The sequence below is a fragment of the Eublepharis macularius genome, chromosome 9 (assembly GCF_028583425.1).
Source record: "Eublepharis macularius isolate TG4126 chromosome 9, MPM_Emac_v1.0, whole genome shotgun sequence".
NCBI classification, from domain to species: domain Eukaryota; kingdom Metazoa; phylum Chordata; class Lepidosauria; order Squamata; family Eublepharidae; genus Eublepharis; species Eublepharis macularius.
In genome coordinates, this window is record NC_072798.1 from 41,417,205 (window position 1) to 41,426,865 (window position 9,661).

Genomic DNA, 9,661 nt, shown 5'->3' on the forward strand with positions numbered 1-9,661 from the left:
AACTGTGTATTCTACAACAGAGTAAATGCTGTTCCCCTAAAATATTCAGTGGTGTCAAGGCCAGGTCTCCTCCAGACTGAAGGCAGTCTTAAATCCAGGCCCTTGAACACAGAGAGTTGCAAACTCTAATAGGGAAAAAACGCATTGAAACAGGTTTATCTTTATTGTGACCTCTCTGAAGGTGTGTCCTCTATACAGATTACAGAAGCACTGGTACCTAGTGGGTTAAGAGAATCTGGGGAGAGACGAGATTAATCTATAATAAGGCAGAAAGACTAAAGTAGTAGTAACTCATCCTAGTACTAGTACTGCACATGTGTCATACAAAGGCAGATACTACATACCAATCAATATCAAGCAAATGAGAAGTAGAAATGTGTGAAGCCTTATTATTTATACACTTACTGGAGAGAACAGTTACATATTTCACAAAGGTCATGACTAAACCCCTCTGTGGTTGATCAGAAAGAAGCCTGCTGGCCTGAGTCTTAAACCTACCCACCCACCTCCAGTCACAAGCAATCTTTCTTTGATTCTGGAGATTATCATTCTACACCATCCATCTCTAAAGTGGAGTCAATTTGCACTGGAAACACAGACACAGAGCTAGGCTTTTCTTCTTGTTTAGTGTAACATCAATGAATTATTCTGGATACAGCCTTTGCACCCATTTTCCAGTTGGAATAAGTTGCCAAGGTAAGGAGATTGTCTGCAATTAGGAGGCACAGATGGGATGTTCCAGAGAGATGGGAGGTTTACCACTACTCTGTAAAAGACATTTCCCACAAACAGCTGATTAAAACAGCAGCTATGAAAACAAAGGCCTACCCAGTTAACGTTACTAACTTTATGGACATGTCCATATTTTAAACTGCCACGTGCATGCTGGTATTTCCCTTTCAGCAGCAAGGTGAACTGTTGTTTCCAGTCCTGCTGGAAGCAAGTAAAACCTGCTGGCAAAGCTCCTGAAGTTTAGGTACAACCCTGTTCTCCCTGCAGAGGGGTTCAGAAAACACCAGAGGAACTTCTCCCATTTCATCACAATGAAGGGGTTTGGCCCTTGTTCCTGCTATTACCAGTTCCAGAAGCCTCACCACACAATCTGAAAACCAGTCCTTCAGCCAAAAGTAGCCCTTCTGGAAAGAGATCCGAAGGCTGACCGGTCCAGATGGCATGCGAACGCTGAGGCTGAAAAGGCAATTTCCCTGAGAACTGTCTCTCAACAGATAGGTGCCCACTGGCTCTTGCAGCAGTCTAGCATGTGCCTCATGCACAGATAAGGGACCCCAGTAAAATCCACTGGCCTGCAGGAGGGTGAGTGATCGTTCCACTATCTCCCATTCACCATCACGAAAGACACGGTAGTGGGACAGTAATCGTGTTGACACTGTTGTGCAAGGATTGTACTGGTGCTGGTTCTGTGAAGAAGGAGAGTCACTGAGTTTGTTCATCTGTCCTTTCTCCAATCATTTCTCAGAGAAGCAGGGATCCCAGGAAGATGCTTTTTTTCATCATTATCCTCTTTGCACTCAGTCCTGGAGGAAAAATATATATATATATATATATGAATGAGAAGGATTGTTTGCTTTGAGATGAATAGCAAAGATAAATGGGGAGCTAGAAGCTGAACGTGCTAAATACATTTGTAACATTGAGAACTAGGCAGAACTGGTTTGGATCCAGACATAAGTTTTCCACTAACAGAAAAGGAATTTCCACCAGTTCCCCCTTCCTGCTGCAGACCCTCCCCATTTGCTCCTTCTGCTGTTTCTTGGGGTGGCTTTTCCCCCAAGGAGCAGCACTTTCAGGAGAACAATGGGCTGCAGCAGGGGGCCAGAGCCAGGAAAGTTACGTTCCACAGGCAGTGCCTTGCGTGAGTGGAAAATTTAGACTGGATCCAACTTAACATACTGTTTTCTCTTACTCCAGAGTCCATGCATGCATGCTTTTAGAATCTGGAGAAACTAAGATATGATTTCATGGAAAAAAATAGTTTGCAGAAAGCCATAAATATGTGATGACAGTAAGACTTAGCAGCTAAAAGACAGGAATATTATATACCTCAGCTTTTGAGCTAAGGTAGGATTTATTATTCCCATATTGCAGAGAACAGAAGATGGGCAAACCACTTAAGGCTGGCCTCGCTATTGGGATCATGGCAGCTTTGCACTGGGATGTCCTCAAGGGTTTGAGAATTGGATTGATTCTGCTATAAGCACTCCTGATTTCTAAATCAGCTTCAAAATGGAAGGTCTAATTCCTGATTTTTTAGCATTCTGTACCAGTCACACCAGGACACTGTAATAAACCAAATGCTTTTAGTTAAACGTGGAAGTGGTCATACTCCTATTGACAGGAATTTACTTTTTCAAAATGGACAGAAAAAGCATAAAGGAAAAGGAACGAAAAGTCTGCACAGCAAGGATTCTCTGTGTTGCTTTCATTAGCACTGCAAATGCAAAAGTATGAGGATTGACAAAGGAGCTGCCATATGGAGGAGTTTTCTGCATATTTTCCTCAAACTTTTCCACACATGTGCCACAGTGATTTTACCTTGACTTTTGAGAACATGAATGTCATGGATGCTGTGGAGATCCATCATTCCCCATTTTTGTTCTTCTCTTTATATATACACTATAGCTCTCTAAATGAATCTGTCAATATTTGAAACATATAATCAGTGATATATTGTTATAGTGCTAAGATAACATAATAATAACATTTGATTTATATACCACCCTTCAGGACAACTTGAAGTCCACTCAGAGTGGTTTACAGTGTGTTATTATTATCCCCACAATAATCACCCTGTAAGGGGGGGGCTGAGAGAGCTCAGAGAGAGCTGTGACTGACCCATAGACACCCAGCTGGCTTCAAGTGGAGGAGTGGGGAATCAAATCTGGTTCTCCAGACTAGAGTCCCCTCACTCTTAACACCAAACGGGCCCTCTATTGCTACGTATCTATTCAAATTTTAATAGAACTGTTATAGCACCATAACAAAAGATAGTTATAGTATTATAGTAATTACCAATTTTAAAAATCAACAGCTCTCTGGGGGTACAGCAGAAAAAACCTGGCAAAATGATGCTGAAGAAGGGCTGATGGTACGAATGTAGACAGGACCATGGCAGTGCTAGGAAATGTGCATCATTCATTCCAGACAGTGAGCTAATACGCTTGGATGGTGTTCTTTACAGTAAGACTGGAGTGAAGGTGGTTTGGGAAAGAACGTATTGAGGCTGGGGTAATCCTAGAAACTGGATTACAATGCAACATCAAATAGAAGCCCCACCACCTTCAAACACTCCAGTTTGAAAGCCATGATGGAAGAAAATCTCTGTGTGGAAGCAGCCAAAGTTTAATATTACTAAGAAAACATTTTTCTCAATTATTATCATTTCTAACCTGCATTACTGAGGAGGGACTCAATGCAGGTAAATTAACATATTTTAAATGTACGAATATATAATGAAAATATCTCCAAACTTTGTTCTAGAACTGATGAAAATTTAACAGCATACCTGTGATAAAAGCTTTTATTGATACATATATAAATAAGAAGTATTCACCATTGGTTCCTATGAGATATATTATGTGAATAAAGGTAACAGATAATAGTTTCTAAAGCACCCTACAATAGCCTCACAGCAAAACCATGCATAGCATCTCACATAACAAGATAATGGGTCACAGGATAAAAGTTCAGAAAAGTAAATGATGAGAACAGAGGAAAAGAAAAAAAGAACTAAAATTGCCGATAAATGATGGTACAGGCTTTCTGTAACAGTGAGTGACTCACCCAAGTTTCACTTTCTTTTCAGAAGCCCTTCCAGAAGTCCTGGCTTTCAATAAGCAAGCCATGCTCCCGAGGCCTTCCTTCAGCCTAGCATTACTAGGTAGGTGGCTTGTCTGTTCTTTCTGCTTGCCCCCACTCCCCATTCAGCCAGAGGGTGTTGCTCATTGTTTCCCAATGGTTTAACAGTCCAGCAAACATTTTTCCTGTTCCAGTAAATGGCTGGTTTGGGTTCATTGTTTCTCAAGGGTGGTTTCTCTACCACCCTCTCTGATTAAGTTAGTTTTTGAGCATTGCTTCAGGCAGACAGTTCAAACACAACATTAACAGGTTATATGTCTCATCAGTGCATAATTAGCATGTCAGGAGCTACTAAGAGACACCACACACAACATTCACACAAACCTGTATTACAAAAGCGTCACAGGCAGGAGACACAAAGCTGGCCCTCCTTGCCTAAATGTATTCTCTCCTCGTCCACAACATAAATATATAGCTGTAATTTAATTCCCTCTAAAGTTTGAGAAAGTCTGGAACTGAACTCTTGTGGGGTTTTTTCCCCTGATTTCAACTATGCAAATTCCACTGGAAAATTCCGAGCAATGTACTTTGTTTTGCTAATATAAATTGCCCAATCTCCTGCCAGCTTTCTGCTGTGATTATGACTCCTGATCTTATCCCCAACTTGCTTTTCTGCTTACACACCAAGTTACATTTTTCCTCTCTAAGCCTTTCATAATTTTACCCAGGTGGATTGTATTGTTCATGCCTTTAGTTGCTGCTTAAGCATGGGAGATACACAGACACAGATATATTTTTTAAAACCAAACAAAGCCACAACTTGAACCAAACCACTTGCTCTGTGTGCAAAAACACTGAGTGGTTATGTATGGCTCCCCCAGAAATTAAATTCACCACAAAAACCAAGCCCTCTGAAATGTTCCATTACTTACTCTCCCTTCGTGCACCAACAGGGACAGGTTTTGTGAGCAGACAACTGTTGTCACTTAGCTTAGAAAGCAGTTTTGCTTCCTTTGGATACTTCCATGTTTTTCCCTCAGGTGCATCAGGGAGAATTAGGGAAGATCAGCCACCTATCAAGTTAGGAATACATTGTATTAAACTGAATGAGTTAAATATAATTCTGTTAAATCTGTGTTCACATTGGTCAGACAGCCTCCAGTTCTAATGGTCCAAACTGCACTGCAGCTTCCTGACAGTCCCAGGCACTGGTAAATCATCCCAGAATTATATTGCCCTGGTAGGACAAGCCTAAACTTGTCTGGTCTATTGTTCTACCTTTCCTGGAGCATGCTATACTCTTGAGAAAATTCACAGCAAGTGCTCCTATTTTTTTTAAAAAAACCCTGCAAAGAATAACTTCCAAATAAAGACTTGGGGCTCCATTGCTGTTTTGGATTGGGATATGGCGATCTGTTCCATATTGTCATGCATCCCCTTAATATTTCTCAAAACTTGCTCATGTACTGCATTGGATTTCAAGCTAAAAAGGCTATATTATACCAGAGCAGGGGTATCAACATGTCATAGTATTTGAGGATTGCAGTGTGTAACACATTTAGCATCAAGCTCCTTATTTGCATCATATAAACTACGGCCGAATCCACACTTCCTTTTTGTTTCCGCGCCTTTTTCACAACCGCGGCGCTGTTCAAGCAGATACTCACACGCTTTCCCATTCCACGTGTTCCCCGCCATCACCGCGCCACAATTGTGCCTCCTTTCCATACCACGTGATAATGGCGGAAATCTGTTTTTGCCTGGCCATTTTTTTAATGGGCTTTTATAGTGCATTTGCACAATAAAGAAAGGTTGGTATACCGCAAAACCTACTTTAGTGAGCAGCAGTTTGCACGGCAAAAGGCTAGGAACATATTGGCTGTGCTGCGAAGCATGCCAACCACAATCTGAGCCATTATTAGAAATATCACACTTTGAGCATTCGTGTTGGCGACTACTACAAGCAGAACACCACTGTGAGCAACAGGGTTTCCGGAGAATGTTTTAATGTGACAAATTATTTTCAAATTTGCCCGCCATAACAACCAGCCAATTGTTAGAAAGTGGTTTGTGACGAGCAAAAAATGGGCCAATCAAAGTTGAGGGGGAGGGGACCTTGCCATTTCTTAAAAATCGGAATATCAGTATAGCGCAAAATTAACTTTCTTTTTTTTAAGGGAAGTGACGTGTGCCGTCAACGCTGACAATGGAGGAGGGAACCGCCCACTATAACGCTTTACTCAGTGACATGTGGAGAACTGATTGCGCCACGAAGATGCACTGGGAGGGTGAATGTGATGATGCGCAGCATGGTAGCGGAATAAACCCAACTGCCATGACTGCGCAAGATAAGCGGATGGTGAGTGCGTGTGGATTTGGCCTACTTCTAAAATGATACAAGAAACTGTATACCATTCAATGGACTTTCAATTAGAATCTATATTCAAAGTTCCTTCTATTTAATACATGACCTCAAAAATATGCACTTCTAATTCTAGAAATTATGCACTTCTAATTCTAGAAATTATTTCCAAATGATAAGTTTGAGAATCAGTTCACTGTGAAATCATTGTAGATACACATTCAGATCTACCTCTCCTGATCTAGTTAGGGATTGGCGGGGGAGACTGAGGAAAGAATGGGAGGAGGATCTCAATCTTATCAGCATTGCTGTTTGCAAATTCCAGTATAGAGGCTACTGATAGCCCCTGCAATCAAAGATGGCAAACTCAGGACTTTATCAGATCTATTCCATGCTGATGACCATGATGACTTATCTTTTCTTCAGGTTGCTCTGGGATGAAAAATGTTGTGAGAGTAATATGCCAAAAGGTTCAGCTGGTTCAGAGGTTCAGCTGCAGGCCATTCTGATCCTTTCGCAACACTTTACAAACAGCAGCAGTCAAGAAATTATATTTTATGCATCTGCTTTCATCAGTGCTCTGACATGAACCAACAATATTTATGTTAAGTTCCAAAATAACTCATAGTTGGTTCAGAAACATCAGATAACATTAGTTTTACCATACTTTGGGATTTTAAAATTCATTTTAGAATATTTGTTCATATATGCAACAAGAAAATACATTCTTACCAAAACTTATATTGGATGCTATCACATCTGTTTAGAACTAGGCAGGACTTTTTTTCTAGGAAAAGAGGTGGTGGAACTCAGCGGTGGAACTCAGGACTGCACAATGACATCACTTTGGGTCAGCTGGAACAAAGGGGGAGTTTTTTTAAAGTTTAAATTGCCCTCGGCGAAAACTAGTACTGCTTAGATTTCCCTCAGCAATCTAAACTCCCCTCTGTCTGGAGATCAGGGGGTGGGGCCAGCGGCCATGTGACCATTTTTAAGAGGCGCCGGAACTCCATTCCACTGCGTTTCCGTTGAAAAAAAGCCCTGGAACTACGTCATTTCTAACTTCCAAACGTTGGAAACACAGAACAGGAGATAGCCATATCCACCTCTTCAGGGTTTCAGATTGATTTCTTAATTTCCTTTGATAGCTGGTTTCTAGTCCAGGCTTCTGGAATGTTCAGGTCAGCTTACTAACCAGGCTGGGGACTGAAACCTGTGTGTGCTAGCCTGTCCGTCTGTCTAGAGAAACTACATGAACTTTACAGCTCAGAAAAAGAAGCCTTTACAGGCTGCTTACTTATCACTCTCCCCCTGTACATATTTGTAAATAAATAGATATAATCCAAATTAGGAAGATAGTGAGGAACACTCTCCTTACAAGGGAAAAAGACCCTGTAAGGCTTCCCCAGAACATCTTGCCACTGAGGGATGTGAACACATTAAACGGCATAACAACAGTTTTCAGACTGTATTTACAATTCTATCCTTTAGCTTTCCAATTATTGCTTCCGTAGTAACACTCTTAAGAATTTCTTTATATCTCTATGGTCTTTACAACACAGGTTAGGAGAAATACCTACAGCATCACCCAGAAATGATGTCCCATCCTCCTTAAGCTCCATCCTTCAAGCACCGCCTTCAAAATCTCCTGGCATTTGCTGACGTATTGCTGGCAACTCTATGCCTAACCCTGCTCCAATACATCAAATACCTTTACTCCCGCCCCCATACACATTTAAAGATGCTTTGCACTAATCTACCAAATCCAAATCATAACTCTCAATAACTTTTTAAATGCTTTTTAAAACACTGCCTGGTTCACATACATAAGTCACACTGATGAATGTTTTCTCCATTCTCTTCTGAAAGAGATTGGGTTGAATTTTTAAAGGTAATTCTGAAGCATATTTTCACCTCCCTATTATGTGCAGAGCCCTGACCTGGATAGCCCGTAGGAGCCTGATCTCATTAGATCTCAAAAGCTAAGCAGGGTCAGCTTTGGTTAGTAATTGAATGGAAGACTTCCAACGAAGACTAGGATTGCAGAGGCAAACAGTGGAAAACCACCTCTGTTAGTCTCTTGCCATGAAAACCCTACCGAGGTCACCATAAGTCAGCTAAGATTTGAGAAGATGTTGGCAAAGAGGTGGATGGCAAATGGGTCAGCGCAATACAGGGAGGCATTGCAGGGGCTGGGCAAGAATTTGGGATGCTGAAGGAACAGCACCAAGACACAGCATATGCTCACACATATCTCTTTCTCTCCTCTCACTTTCCCCATGTGCTGAACAGCTCCCACCTCCTCTTCAGCCTTCCTCCCAGCTACTATTCTAGTTGCTTGACACACTTCTCCCCCCAATTTTGGGTCCCAACCCACAAGCTGGGAAACACTGCACTAAGGAACAAGTCCTTCTGTTCAATGGGGCTGACTATGCAAAATGGTTTACAGTTAAGCCTGATAAACCTGAAAAGTGTGACACAGTTCATGCTTCGCTCGTTTGACAGTTTGTCCCTCCGCTGATGACTGCAGCCTCTTGGTGAACCATCTCTTGAAGTTGCTTTTCAAAGTTTGGCTTCTCTTTGTCACCCTTTTTTAAAACATACATTCTGCTTCTGTTCAAGCCACCAGCATCTACTTTGCCAGGTCTCTTGGCATCCTGCTTTTCATTTGCCAGGACATCAGAAAAAACATGGGTGGTGTAACAGAGGCAGCAAACTGGTGTTCTGATTGACATAATGATATTATGGAATACCGAAAAGTCTAGATTAGTAATGCTACTTTTGTTAGTATGATTTCTGGTGTGGGTTTATGCTGATTGTTTCGGTTCCTGGAAGAATCTATGGCAGTAAGTGACAGAATGTTGACTGGCAATATTCCTAGGGCTTGAAGCTGAGGGTAATTAATGACATGGGAAATTCTTTATTTTCTATGTGAATGTTGACAATTCAAAAGTTTGAAATATTTCATTGACTTGCTATAGGTTGGTCTTGTTCCCCAGTGTAATTTTGGACCTACAGGAAAGTCATAAGGGATGATGTTCCTGGGAGGTTATGATGCTTTCTTTCAGGTTGCTTCCACGTGGGGGCCTGACAATGTCCACAGCAGCTGAATCAGTTCAGGAATGTTTTACCCACATGCCTGATGCACTCACAGCTCTTTCCACTCCTCCCCCTATCCTCTGCCACATGGTTGGCGCAAAAGAACCAACCATGTGATTTGGGAGCCCTTCCCCTGCATCCCAGAAACACCGACTTTCTCTTCCCTTTCCCTGCCAAACTGCACTATAAAGGTATTGTGTGGCTCAAGAAAAAAAAACCCTTTCAAGGGCAGAAGGGTATGTGCAGGGCTTTTTTTCTGCGGAAAGAGGTGGGGGAACGCTCACCTGGGGCAACTCCCAGGAGGAGGTGGTGTGCCTCTCAATACAACCTGTTTGCTGCCTCTGTTACACCACCCATGGTTTTTCTGATGCCCTTGCAAATGAA